At 45.4% G+C, this 15,054-nt stretch overlaps 2 protein-coding genes across 4 annotated transcripts in view; one reads left to right on the forward strand and one right to left on the reverse strand.

The window, feature by feature from the left end:
- The window catches only part of FLRT1 (fibronectin leucine rich transmembrane protein 1), a 157,069-nt gene extending 154,008 nt beyond the window's left edge, over nucleotides 1-3,061 (reverse strand). For both annotated transcript variants that reach the window (XM_089482963.1, XM_089482962.1), the window contains exon 1: nucleotides 2,765-3,061. The gene's annotated coding sequence lies outside the window, so the exon portion shown is untranslated. The remainder of the gene's footprint in view (nucleotides 1-2,764) is intronic.
- Nucleotides 1-15,054, forward strand: part of MACROD1 (mono-ADP ribosylhydrolase 1) — a 323,148-nt gene that overhangs the window by 194,874 nt on the left and 113,220 nt on the right. The gene's annotated exons all lie outside the window — the stretch shown is intronic.

The following is a 15,054-nucleotide window of genomic DNA, read 5'->3' on the forward strand; positions in this document are numbered from 1 at the left end:
TCCATTTCAACAGTACAATGTAGGCTGGGGAGGGATTTTGTTGCTGCTCTTGTCAAATCACAGAGGATCTGAAAACCCTGCAAATCTGCTTCGTATCACTCAGACTAGTGGTTACCAATAAATCTAGCAGTAACATTTCTACTCATTCAACAGATCTACTGCTACCATTTCTTCTCATCCAATCAATCTAGAACTACCATTTCTGCCCATTCAATAGATCTAAAACTACTATTTCTACTCATTCAGTAGGTCTAGATCGACCATTACTAGTCATCCTTCCCATGGTTCAAAAAACAAGTTTTTCACACTTAGATGTTCTAATGCAACAACGCCTTGGAAATTACAGTAGTAGCAGTATACGCATAGATTCACGGCTATTGCAAGCAATCTTTCCAGGGCATGGGTCTCTATTTCTTATGTTCATTTGTGATCTAAAAATACAGAGGTGAACTCTGAAGGAGAAGATAGAGACAGGAAGGAAGGAAGGAGGGAGGGAGGGAGGGAGGGAGGGAGGGAGGATAGAATGGATGGTTGGATGGATGAAAGGAAGGAAGGAAGGAAGGGAGGAAGGAGGGAAGAAGGGAGGAAGGATAGAATGGATGGTTGGATGGATGAAAGGAAGGAAGGAAGGAAGATAGAAAGGGAGGGAGAAAGGAAGGAAGGAAGGAAGGAAGGAAGGAAGGAAGGAAGGATAAATAGATGGAAGGAAGGAAAGAAGGGAGGAAGGGAGGGAGGAGAGCATAAACAAGAGAGAAAAGAAGTGGGACAAAATAGGAAAACTCAAAGCCTCAAATCTTTTAGCACCTAGAGGAGTCACAATAAAATACATTGGGGGGAGGTTAGGGAGAAAGCCTATGCAATGTTTAATTTAAATATTTTGTGGGGGGTTCATTCTAAGTAGCCCAAGGTTCCAAAGTTTGCAGTCCTTTCTCTTTAGCGAGTAAAAAGACCTTTCTGAAATCTATGGACAAGCATCACTTGCTATCATGTAGTAAGTCCAGCCTTGGGTTTGATTAGGAATGTGATGTGAATTTTCTCTTGCAGCTCCTCCTCCTCCTCCTAATCCAGGCATGAAGCTACTCTTAGGTCTGTCTCTATGTGGATCTGTCACATGTTGTTTTCCTGAAATTGACATTTCAGGAGGAAGAGAGGCCATGGCTTGACCAAAGTGAGAGGAAAACTTTTCTTGATGTAGTAACCACTCTTTCGGATATTGCAATCTTGCAAACCTGCCATCTTGCAAACCTCCATCCCTCCAAGCTTGCTGGCTTCCAGTCTGACTTTATTGCCATGCAGAATAAAAACCAATGAATCTCAACATCTCAGGAAAGTTGCAACTGAGAGAGAGCTCCTGATCTCCCCAACCCACTCTTCCTAGGATAGGATCCAGGAATAGAATTCCTTCTCCACTTGCCATTCAGAGGGAAGGTTGGAGAATGTGGATTTGCAAACCAATTCCTCTGGTTCTTTTTCAGTGGACATGGCTCCGATTTGAGCCCCATGGATCTGGAGCCATGGGGCAAAACTGGAGCTGGGACACCAGAGGAGCCCCTCATCCACAGGCCAGGACCCATAGATCAGCTTGGGTTTGCTCACCCACAAAAGGAAGGGATGCCAAAGGAGGCTCAGATTTCCCTTGGCATTTATGGTGGCACATAAAATGATGCTTTTTTTTTTGAAAAGGGATGCCAATGCCAGGCATGTCCTTCCCCAAGAAAGGGGCCCAGAGGCCCCTGGCTCTGCCCAGGAAAGCTGAGCCCAAGGCACCAAGGAAGGGAAGGTGCCCACCCTGTCTCCAGTGCCACCCCAGCCAGAGGAGATGTGGATTAGATAATCCAGGAGGGTGCCAAGGGCCCCTCTCCCCATCCTTGCCAACACTCCCTTACCTCCTTTGGGCACTGCTCTGAAATGCCCACTACCCGGGCATTGCCTGACACTAAGCGCCTAGGCAGCATAACAACGGGGCTGGGCATCTTTTGGCATCCATGGCTTTAAAAAAACCCACACATAGAAGAGGAGGAAAAAATAAAGAAAGAAGGCATGTTATGTTCTCCTTCTCTTCATGATGGAAATCCATTGCATGTTTGCAGGTACAGAAACCCATTGCATGTTTGCTACAGGTATAGAAATTTATCGCATGTTTTCTACGGGAGCCATATACATATATATCACATATACACAGACACATATACGCACACACATACACACCCTCTTGCCCAAAAATGCCAAGCAGGAGGACTTTCCTCTGCTACTTTCCTATATGTATATATAGGGGATATATATATATATATATATATATATATATATATATGAGAGAGAGGCAGAGGAAAGTCCTCCTGCTTGGCATTTTGGGGACTTTGCTTCTCTCCTATATGTATATATAGAATCTGTATATATACATATGTATGTATATAGAGGACATCTCTCCATATACACATACATATAGGACAGAGGCAGCGGAAAGTCCTCCTGCCTGGCATTTTTGGGCAAGAGAGGGGTACCAAAAAGCTGGCTATGGAACCCCCCCCCCCCCCAATTCCTCTCTCTGTCTGTGGACCCCTGATCTCTCCCTCCCTTGCCTCCCTGCCTTGAGAAGCTCTGCAGACTTGGGTGAAACCAATGCCTGCCCTCTTTTCCTCCTTGCCAGCTTCCCAGCCGGGCATCCTACCCTACCAGACCCCTTGATGCCCGGTGCCCACTCCTGCCCTGGCGCCTAGATGGGCAGGATGGGTGTCAAGAGAGCAAAGAGGGGCTCCAGCCTTACCTGGTGGAAGGTTGGTGCCTGGGACACAGGCTGGCAGCAAGCGATGCCCCCTCTCCCCTTGGCCAAGTTTAGGATGCCAGTCAGCCGCTTATTCCAGTGGCGAGAGGGTGATGGGAGAGGGAGAAGGGAGCCGGGGGTGGCATGGCGATGATGGGCACCAGAAAGCAGGAAGATCAAGCCAGGCAGCAGAGAGGGTGATGCTTGACAGGAGAAAGACGAGGAGAAGGAGGCAGAGATGCTGAGATCGCTCCCTCTCTCTCTCTGGGAGTGTGTGTGCCCCACTGCCTGCGCGTGCCTCGTGTGCCACACTCCGGAAAGGGAGGATGCTGTGACACACACACACACACGCACACCAGGCGGGATCAGCAGCGCTAGAGGGCTGTACAAGCTGGCTCCAGGCATTTGGTCCAGACTGAGGAGGAGAGCAGAACATCCTTCTGCATCCCTTAGCATTTTTTCAGCATCCCTTAGCATCCTTTAGCATACTTCAGCATCCCATAGCATCCTTCAGTATCTTTTAGCATCCTTTAGCATCTTTCAGCATCCCTATGTTATGTATGTATGTATGTATGTTGGCAGATATGGAAAATAAAACTATGGCCTACAGATGAGAAGCGATTCGATATGCATCCCCATCCACAAAAAAAGGAGACCCAAAAGACTGCAGCAATGATAGGACCATAGTTCTGATCTCTCAGGCAAGGAAGGTCATGCCCACCATTCTGCGACATAGGTTGCAACCATCCATGGAGAGAGAACTCCCCGAGGTGCAAGCGGGATTGAGGAAAGGAAGAGGCAGTAGGAATCATAGAACCATAGAATCATAGAGTTGGAAGAGACCCCAAGGGCCATCTCATCCAACCCCATTCTGCCATGCAGGGACTCTCAATCAAAGCATACTAACTTTTTTCCTTTATTTTAGTTGTTCTGTACTGGGCTCTTGGTAGCCCCAGGAGTTTGGTTCCAGCAGCACCACTACCACCACCCATGGATCCCAAAATCTGTGGATGCCCAAGTCCCATTATATACAATGGCATAGTAACACGGTGTCCTTTATATAAAATGGCAAAATCAAAGTTTGCTTTTTGGAATGGGGGGAGGATATTTTCAAGCCGTGGATGGTTGAATTTGTGGATGCAGAACCCGTGGATACGGAGGGACAACTATATATGGCTCTTAAGTGTATATTTGTCAGAGAGAAAGAGAGAAAGAAAGAATTTCTGTCCAGTTACTGCACCAAAATAGTTTGCAGGTCTTACATCAAGATGGTGCCCTCCAGATGTGTTAGAATACAGTTCCCATCATGTAGGATGATGTGAGGATTTTATGTATGGTTTGTAAAAAGAAAAAGAAAAAAAAAGAATACCACAGTTCCCATCATTGCTAGGTAGCATGGACACCTCTCCAATTAGAGGCCTACTTTCTCTGAATGAAGACATGTTTACACCCAATGGAAACACATCATCTTTTTAGTAGCGGCAAGCAGTGATTACATGCTCTTCCTCTTGCTCTCTGGGCCAAAGGACATGCTGCCTGAGAACGATGGGAACTGTATGTACTCCAACATACAGGAGGTGGTCATTTAGGAAGGGCTGTGCTAGCATGCATATGTGTGTGTGTGTGTGTGTGTGCGCGTGCAGACACAGACGGTGAAGAGCGTGCAACTCCTTCGGCTCTACTGTGCCTAAATATTCCAGGAGGAACGATGGCAAACATCATAAATATTTATCTGTCCCTCGTCGTTTCTCCCTGCGCCACAGCACTAATGAAGCGGCCTTATTAGACTCTGATATTCCCTGCCAATTGCATGTGTGTGTGCATTTCACCAAATAGCTCCTTCTTCCTGCAGAAGCCATTCAATTGCACAGCCGTTCCTATCAATCTCTGGCCTGGGTGGCACAGCTTTCCTTCCTCCTGGGAGAGATGCCATTTCTCTCCTCTTAATAGGAGAAGAGGCATTCCCTTTTGCAAAGTGTCCTGATCGTCCTTCTCCCTTGTCCCAGGTTCGGTGCCAGCCCTACCATACTCACAAGAGGAGAGGAAAGACAAATGGAGTCTTGTAACACCCGTAAGACTCCCCCATTTATTTTAAGGCCAACAAGCATGAACGATAACCTGCTTCTTCAGATGCATAAAGCCTGGAAATCTTGTTTTTGGAGGCTACAACTCCCAGAATCCTCCAGCCAGCATGGTACTAAAAGTAATATTTCCAAGCTCTGAGATGTCCTCATAGTACCCCCAGTCCATTGGCCCTAGACAGCGTTCACAGAAGAGAAGGAGTGGGAGATCAAGTGGGGTCAGGGTTTGTCTTTGGTATGTCTGTTTGGGGATGGAGTCCCAAAGCAAACTATGGTTGAAGGCAGAAAAGTGTCCACAATGAGTCCAAGTGCTGTACTTTTTTATGGTTTTTTTTTGGGCTCTGTGGCCATGTTCTAGAAGAGTTCATTCCTGACATTTTGCCAGCATCTGTGGCTGGCATCTTCAGAGAATGCTGGCATGGAAGAGAGTGGGTTGGGAGGAGTGATTTCCATTTAATCTTTGTATTGTTCTGTTGCTGAATGGCAAGGCCTCAGGGTGGGAGGATATGCAAAGAGGATTAGTGTCTGTTTAGTTAGAGATCCATTGTTTGCTGGGGAAACCCCTGAACCCTGGGTGGTTTTCATTTGCATTTTGCTGTGTCTTGATTTTAGTGTTTTTCAGGGCTGGTAGCCAAAATTTGCTAACTTTAAAGGGTCCTTCTTTCCTGTTGAAGTTGTCCAGGTGCTTGTGGATCTCAGTGGCTTCCCTGTGCATTCTGACCTGATGGTTGTTGGTGTAGTCCAGAATTTCAGTGTTTTCAAACAGCATTTTATGGCCAGGATGGTTTGTAACACGTTCTGCTACTGCTGATTTTTCTGGATGACCCAGTCTGCAGTGTCTCTCGTGTTCCTTGATTCGTGTCTGAGCGCTGCGTTTGGTGGTCCCTATGTAGACCTGTCTGCAGCTGCATGATATGTGGTAAACTCCTGCAGCTGGTTTTTCTTGTTCGGTTTGTAAACCATTTGGAGGTTGTGTTTCCTCACCAGTTTCCCTATTCTGTCTGTGACTCCTTTGCTGTATGGTAAAAATAGCTTCCCTTTAGGTGGTTGCTTGTCTTCACTCCTCTGGGTTATTCTGGGTCTGGCAGCCCTTCTGATGTCTGAGCTGGAATAACCATTCGCCTGTAGAGCCCGGTCCAGGTGCTTCAGTTCATCTTCCAGGAGGCTGGCGAAATGTTAGAAACAAACTCTTGTAGAACATGGCCACATATCCCGAAAAAACCCACAAAAACTATGGATGCTGGCCATGAAAGCCTTTGACTTCACATTGTCCAAGTGCTCTCTCACACTGTGTAGCAGACCTGTTTGTGCAAGGCATGCCCTTTGCAAGCAGAATTTCTTTTCACCAGACTTTATGTGCGCCATGTCCTTGTGATGGAGTCCAGGAACCCCCGTGTCCTACACACCCTTGTTAGAATTACAGCCTCCTTCTGTGGGGTTTCTGTACTGGTGGTGCTAGCAGGCAATGACTAAGTGCTAAGTTGGACTGTGTCCCAAAGTGTGTCCTGGCGATGGTGAGGAACGGATGAGGGAAGAGCTGTTTCCTAGCTTCTCCCTTCCCACGGAAATGAACAGCAGGAAAATACAGTGATCTCCACATATTTGCTTGCACTAGGGGCATAGGACCTCTGTGAAAGTGGAAAAAATGCAAATAAAAAAATACTATTTTTTTTTATCTGAGACAACACCTCTCTAGGAATCTCTGGTGCAACTCTGTAGTCAATATCTGCCAGAAGTTGACCAGAGAATTGCGCTGGAGGACCTGCAGATGTCTAGAGGACAGTTCTCTCTAGGAACCTCTAGGCCAGTGATGGCGAACCTATGGCACGCGTGCCAGAGGTGGCACTCAGAGCCCTCTCTGTGGGCACACATGCTGTCGCCCTAGCACAGAGTTTGCCAGAGTTTCTTACTAGAAAGCCAGAGGGACGTGGCTCTTTGCAATAAATAAGTGGGGTCCAGGTTGCAGTTTGGGCACTCGGTCTGTAAAAAGCTCTCCATCACTGCTTTAGGCCCTCCAGCATGACCTCTGGTGAGCAGTGACCATAGAGTTGCCCTGAAGGAGCTAGCAATTTTTTCTTCTTTTTAGAATTTTTAAATTAAAATTAAAATTCATACAATGAAAATTATATAATACATAAATCTGTATATATATTTTCTACATTCTGTTACAACTTATCTGAATATCTTTTATATCCCGCCTCAGTGCTCCCCTTCCTGGGAGCCATTTCCACCCTTGTATTCCATCCAAAATCTCAGTTCCTCTCATGGAGGTAATCTTCCATCTTCTTATCTCAACACTTTCTCAATACATTCTGTCCAAATCCCATCAAAGTCACTTCTTTTCCATAATCCCTTTTTTACTTTCAGTCTACATGTCAATTTATCATTAACTGCTAATTTCCATACCTCTTTATACTATTCCTCCACCTAGCGATTCTTAGCGAGAACATACTAATAAAATCAGTGAATAATCAAATCCACAAAAGTCCAAGCTGCAGATGTGGAGGGCTGAGTGTATTTTGTGGAAGCCAGGGAGCTGGTATAGAGTTGTAGAAGCGTGGTTTCGTGGCAGCAGGTTGGACTTGGTGGCCCTCGATGTCTTTTCCAATTCTATGGAGTTTATCACACGAAGGAGATCGGGAGTTTATCCCATGAATATCCCGGAAAAATGGCATAATTACGCAAAACGGTTTCATACGATGTCGCACAAAACCTGCCATTAAAGTGACCACAAAGAAGCATTAACGCAGGTCTTTTCCATTTTGGGATTTCAGCGACAATTCATTTCCAGTATCGCTTTATTTGCACAATTGCGTGTGATAATCATTCGCGCAATTACTCGCCATTTTCGCTTTATTTGCGGGATGCTTTAAATTGTGCCTGGAAACAAACTGATAGCCAGAGAGGCCAGCATGATTTGGTGAAATGAGTATAGTGTAGTGGTTTGAGTATTGGACTGCAACTTTAGAGACTGGGTTTCAATTCGCAGCATGGCCATGAAACCCTTTGATTGATCTTGAGCAAGTCACACACTCTCAGCCTCAGGGGAAGGCAATGACAAACCTCCTTTGAGCCGTAGCCCAAAAGACCTGAAGGGCAATTGCATTAGGGAAGACACATGGAACAAAGTTGAGCGCGGAGCATTTCGCTATAACAACAATGCATCACACTGTGCAAATAATGCTCCAGTCCATATATTCATATCGACATAATATCAAAAGCACAAATCACGTATCAATAATGCAGGCACGATCAAATGCGCCTGAACACAAAAAGCATAACAATCAATAACTAAAAAATAGTACGTATTGATTTTTCGTGATGAACTGTCCACCTTCCCAATGAAATTAGCCTAAAACCTATAAATCAACAACATAATAACGGTATAAATTTACTAACTATCTGGGCCTCCAATGCAAAATGCAAAATCCAAATTAATGGAAATGCAGGAGAACAAAGTCAAAATATTGAGAGTTGAGCTTTGACTGGGTCAGAGCTTGGGAAGTTACTTTTAAAAACTGCTGTTCCAAGGAGCCCTATAGATTTCGGGCTGTAGTTTGAAAAAGTAGTCTTTACAAGCTCTGGGAAAACATACTGAGAGCCATCCTATCTGTAGGATATCTGCTGCATAAAAAATGAAACAAATCAATGAATAAGTAAGAACTCTTTACCTCTTTTCTACCCCATTGGCACTCCAAAATGACATCAGTGGGTGCACCTACACTGTGAAAATAATGCCGTTTGATATAACTTTAACTGCCATGGCTCCATTCTACAGAATCCTGGGATTTTTGTGAGACACCCGGTGCAGAGAAGGCAAAGACCTTTTAAAACTACACATCCCAGGATTCCATAGCATGGAGCTACAGCACTTAACGTCGTGTCAACCTGCATTATTTCTACACTGTAGATGCATGCACTACAGGCCAGTTGTGGTATAGTGGTTTGTGTGTTGGATTATGACTCTGGAGAGCAGGGTTCGAGTCCCAGTACCTTAGGTAAGTCACATGCTCTCAGCCTCAGGGGAAGGCAATGGCAAACCTGCTCTGAACATATCCTGCCAAGAAAACCCCAGGATAGCTTTGCCTGAGGGTCGCCATAAGCTGGAAATGACTTGAAGGCACACAACGACAACAACAACAAATGCATTTAGCCTCTTTTATACTTGTCAGTCACCAAAAAAAGAGGATGAGAAAGAAGATGCTTGTGTACAAATGGCATGACTTTCCTTTGATTTCAGACCCTGAAGGCAGTTGACAATTCATATCTTCATTGAAAGAAGAAAATGAGCAAACTACAAGAAGCACCTTCTCTGAGCTTTTTGGTGCCATTCCCAGATTCCCTCAGCCGTCTCATCTCCCTGGGGATTCTGGGAATCATATTCCAACATATCTGCCATTTTCAAGAACCATAAGCAGAATTTCCAACTCAAGATAGGTGCTACCGTTTGCAGTTGCAGTTTGTGGACTGTGCCAGTTAAGGGGCAACCCCCCTAGTAGTCTACTATGGCTGCGTCCCCACTGCAGAAATAATCCATGGTTACTTACTCTAGTAAGTAAGACTCCGTTGTTACTCCCAGTATCTTTTGTGGAATTTTTCGAGGCCATTTAAACATTTTTCAAATTGTTGTTGTTGTTTTTTAATGAAATAAAATATAACTAGGGCTGCATCCGCACTGCAGAAATAATCCGGATTGACACCACTTCAACTACCATGGCTCAGTGCTATGGGATTCTGGCAATGGTAGTTTGTGGGTCACCAGAGCATTCTGTCTGAGGAGGCTAAATGTCTCACAGAAGTACAAATCTGGATTATTTCTACAGTGCGGATGCAGCCTCCCAGAGCTGGAGAAAGGGGGTATCTGTGCTGATTCTGGGTGTTGTCCAAAAACGTGCACTTTGCCAAGCTCTGTGTCTGTGTCTGCTGTATGGCGATGGCCCTGAATGCTGCTGCCATCTTCTGGCTATCAGTTCAGAGACTCAGTTGATGTATCCATTAAACCAGCTTTTAAACTTCAAATCAGGTTCTTGGTGCCGTCTGAATTTCAGTCTGGACTGAAATTTCCTTACTTTACTGAAGCAGCACAACCAATGAGAGCCCAGCCCACTGCAGTCCTTGTTTCTGGTGTGATAGCATAGAATCTGGGGCCCCATTCACACTACGAAAATAATCCAGGATGAATCTGTTTTGAATCCTTGTTGTTAACACACGTTCCAAATGCACTTACCTTTTAAACTGGATTGCAAATCGGTTTGATCCAGTTTAAATGACCCTGGTTCGCACTTGAACCGAATCGCTGAAGCGATTCAGAGAGGGGGCCCATGCGCTAGACCCATTTAACCCACATCTTTTTGACACTGATTTTTTCTGCATCTTTTTGGATAAATCAATTCCACGCAAGTGAGAACCAGACACGATTTAAATTTGCTCATTAGCCGGCTGGAGTGGGTCCATTTTGAACCGATTCATTCGTGAATCTGAACCACATGTGGGGTATTTTACTTTTTTTTGTGGCAAGAAAATGCAATCGGGGCCAATGTAGTGTGAACCACACTCCGCTGCTGAACCAATCCATCAATTCAGTTCGTAAAGCGATTTATTTGTAAGTGGGAATGTGGCCATTGTTTTTCCCAGCGATCCATGCCTTCCCATTATGTGGCCAAAGTACAGTAGCCTCATCGTAATCATCTTGGCTTCCAAGGCAAACTCTAGTCTGATCTGTAGTGTTGGACTCTGACTTTGGAGACCAGGGTTCGATTCCCAGCTTGGCCCTGAAACCTACTAAGTGACCCTGGGCAAGTCGCATGCTCTCAGCCTTAGGGGAAGACAATGACACACCGCCTTGAACAAACCTTGCCAGAAAAAAACCCATGATAGATTTGCCATAAATCGGAAACGGCTTGAAGGCACACAACAACAAGCCTGAATTCGGAAACGACTTGAAGGCACACAACAACAAGCCATCTCTTGGAGTTGCTTGAGCTGTGGATTCCTGCAGGCCAGGGTTTGGGCTAAATGGCTTTTGGAATCCATGCCAACTCTATCATTCTATGTTTCCCTGGGGTAGAGGTTGCTAATAGTGCTACTGCTGATCCCATCTTCCCCATCCAGCTCTCTTTGGCGCAGGCAGGAGGCCTTTTTGGAGTAGGAAATTGCAACCCTCTCTTTCCAAAATAACATGTCCCCAGACAGGCTTGAATGAAGGTTTCATAGGCAGCTGAGCTGCCATTTGAGTGAGCCGTCTGCTGAAACTGAATGGGCATGATGGACCAGGGAGGAGAATTGAGATGCCTCGGCTACGGTTGCCCAGCAACAGAAACGCCTGATGCCAAGGCAGCAGAGATGTGGGAGAGGGAGGAGGGTGCCAAGGAGATGGATGGGTGTTTCTAATACAACCGCTGAAGCATAAACTGTGCAGCATGAGCAAAGAGAGAGAGGTTGAGGCTGGTATCCATAACAATACCGACGTGGCACAGCAAGCGCTGGCAGCCAAGGGATCCGGGGCTTTCCCGGGCAGGTTGACCCCGTAGCCCTGGGCTCCCTAGTCACCAAGCTTCTTTTATGACAACATTATTTTTAACAATCATCATTAATCGGTAAAGGGGAACAGTAAATAAATAGCCATGGCGCAAGTGGCGCCTGTCTCAAGTGGCAGATTGAAGGATACAGTGGAAAACTAGATGTTTAAAAAATGATAATCCTAATATAGAATGGAATGAACCCCAATGCTGAATGGATTTATTTAAAATAATGGTTTTACCATCTGACAGGGTGAAGGAGATGAAAAGGAGATCCAGGCTTTTGGCATCAGGTGCCACAATGTCTCTTTGTCATCAGTGTGGATGAGAGCTGGATTAGGACTGAAGAGACCTGTATTTAAATCTACCCATCAGCCATAAATTCACTGGGTAATAAATTTTGGCCAGGCACTCTCAGTCTAACCCACCTGGCAGGGTTGTTCTGAGGATCAAACAGAGGGAAGAGATCATGAACTCTACCTTTTGTTCTTTGGAGTTTATCACACTGGGGCTAATTGCAGCATTAAAGAGAGATTAAAGCACATTTAAAGCATCCCGCAAATAAAGCAAATGATTATCACACGCAATTGCACAAATAAAGTGATATTGGAAATGCATTGTCGCTGAAATCCAGAAAGTCAAAAGATGTGCGTTAATGCTTCTTTCCGACCACTTTAATGGCAGGTTTTGTGCGACGTTGTGTGAAATTGTTTCGTGTAATTACGCGATTTTCCCAGGATATTCTCCCGATCTCCTTTGTGTGATAAACTCCTTTGACAGAATGGTGGTTTACAAAGCTTTACAAACAGTAATCAGGAGTAGGATGGTTGGAAGATGGAAAAGATATTGTTGGTTTTATATCCGACTAAACATCCCATTTGCTAATAGAAGCATATATTGTTCTCTTCTTTCTCCCCTTTTATCCTCACAACAACCCTGTGAAGCAGGTAAGGCTGAAAGAAAGTGACTGCCCCAAGCAGGGACGTAGCCAAGGGGGGGGATCTTGGGGTCCGGACCCCCCCTTCCATTAGAAAATTGAATGGTGTGTGCTGCTGCGCTGCCGCACTCAAGCCCCATTATAATGGTGGCACTTAGTCTGGCCACCCCCTTCCCAAAATCCTAGCTACGTCCCTGCCCCAAGGGCTGAAGAAGTGTAGCTCAGGCCTGGGTCTCTCCAGACAAGATCTATCTCTGAGGCTGCATCTGCACTTCAGTAATAATCCAGTCTGACACCACTCTAATGGCCATGGCTCCATGCTATGAAATCCTGGGAATTGTAGTTTGTTGCAGCACCAGAGCTCTCTGATAGAGAAGGCTAAAATGTCTCACAAACCTACCAGTTCTCAGAATTCCATAGGATGAAGGCCCGGCAGCTAAAGTGGTGTCAAACTGGATTATTTCTGCAGCACTCCACCACACTGACTCTCTGCAAATAACTTGATACTATCTTCTTGCTCCACTTGGAGAGAGACTTCTGGACTCTCATTATGGCATTTTCCAGACCTCAAAGTCTGCAAAGGATCTGATCGGCAGAGGTTTCCTTCCCACTCAATGCCAGCTCTATTGCTGAGCCTCTAATTCAGAGTAAGAGAATGAAAGGGAAGGGAGGCTGCTGGTCAGCAGGAGGGCTTGCGACAAAGCCAGGGAAGCTGCCCTGAAGCCTACACAGCTCTCCAGCGTCGCATTTCTGTGTGTCTCCTCTGCAGTCCTTTGTTGGGATGGCTGGATCAGCACCTCGCACTTGCTCCCCTGCATTTGTTGACTGTGCAATCCGTGGAGTAGTGTCTTTTGTCTTAATTAAATCCTTGTAGTAATCTGGCAAATACTGTATATACTCATGTATAAGTCTAGAAATTTAGGTTAAAAATTTGACCCCAAAAAACTGAGCCGACTTATCCATGGGTCAATGCAAATACTGTACTTTAACTTTATATAAGAGTTTAATCTGCCCTGGAAGCACTGACCCTTCTGTACTCTCTCATCCATCCAGCCTTTAGTAAGACTACAAATAGTTATGCCTGCTGGAATTTTGTAAGATCTTTGGCATTGTTTTCCTTTGCTTTGCCCTTTACGACTTTCATTGCATGCCCCCAAGTTTTACCCTTGACGTATCCTTGGGTCATATCAAAATCCATAATTTTGGCCTTCAAACCTGCCCTCGACTTATACATGAGGTCGACTTATAGTCGAGTATATACGCGTAAAATGATTTCAGGCTGATTCATTAATAGCAATAGCAAGTACATTTCTATGCCGCTTAGATCCAAGGAGCAGGAACTGCGCAACCAAAGGCCAAATTTGGTTCACAGAGTGGTGTGTAGCGTCTTCCACTCCGCAGCTGGCAATCTGGAGCCCGGCGATGTGGTGCATCATGGTTTGTAGAGTTGAAGCACTGGGACTTTGTGGTTAGCACAGAGGGTAGAGTCAACTGTCCCCCTTTAAGACTTCTTTGGCTGCATCCACACTACAGAAATAATCCAGTTTGACGCCACTTTAACTGTCTTGGCTTGATGCAATGGAATTCTGTGATCTGTAGTTATTTAGCCATCTCTGTCCAGAGGGCTCTGGTGCCAGAACAAACTACAAATCCTAGGATTCCATAGGATGGAGCCCTGGCAGTTAAAGTGGTGTCAAATTGGACTATTTCTGCAGTGCAGATGGAGCTTTTGTTTCTTCTACCTTTAGCTGCAGTCCTCACAAGGGGAATGGATGAATTTGCTCAATGACAATTACTTGGCTTTGAGATTTCTTTGTTGTCATAGGAAGTATTGATGGCAGGCATGGACAATTCAGAGCCATTTGGTTTACGAAAGACCCGCTCTTGGAGATAAAAAATACTAAAGTTGGTTTGCTGATGGCAATGGTCTGTGACGGCATCATAAAGACGAGTATCTTTGCTGATGGGAATCAATGCAGTGCATTTTTGGTCTCTCCTTGGGATGGTGGCTATGGAGACTGTCATGATAAATTTCCTCTACCATTGAAAGTGTGTCTATTTAGATTTTGGGGATCAGTAACTAAGCAGCCAGGGATCAGCAGCTAGGCAGTCTGCATCGCACTAAGAGGCCTGCAAAGCTTTCTCTGATCCCCAATTGACAATCTGGAGACAAAAGAGGTAATATATTTGGCAGCTGCCTTGGCCAGTATCAGTAAGGTTTGCTGCTAGCAGCTCATCACCTTCCCTCCATAGTCCAGGGAAACAGGTCGCTAAGCAGGGCATTAAGTGCATTTTCCAGTTTTTGAGGTCATTTGACTTCAGGTCAGGAGGGACAACGAAGAACAGCATTTTTAGTCGCCACGTTCTGGCGTTGCAAGAGGCAGAGGATGCCAAAACAGCAGCTTCAGCACTTCTTAGGAGCTGATCTGCTTACGAGGAAGCAACACCTGAGGCAACTATGTCAAACGTAAGCAAAGAGCAATGTTCGTCCTGGACTTCTAAAACATTTACTTGGGGTTGCTTTACAAAGCTGCTAGCTTATCCTAGACAAAATGCCCAGATTCCAAGCATGAATCAGGGGCATGCCCTAGGTCTAGGAGATAGGCTGGCACAAGTGTGTTCCAGGGTAAAAATCCAGGAAAAACAGCTGATATAGAGTTTGGGAAGTGATTTGTTGGGCTAGAAATCCCAGGATCCCTGGGCCGGGGCATTATGAGCATTATAGTCCAAATGAACCACCTGCTCAATCATGGATGA

This window comes from Sceloporus occidentalis, unplaced genomic scaffold, assembly GCF_023333645.1.
Source record: "Sceloporus occidentalis isolate IW3139 unplaced genomic scaffold, rSceOcc1.0.p SCAF_20, whole genome shotgun sequence".
In the NCBI taxonomy this organism is placed as follows: Eukaryota; Metazoa; Chordata; class Lepidosauria; order Squamata; family Phrynosomatidae; genus Sceloporus; species Sceloporus occidentalis.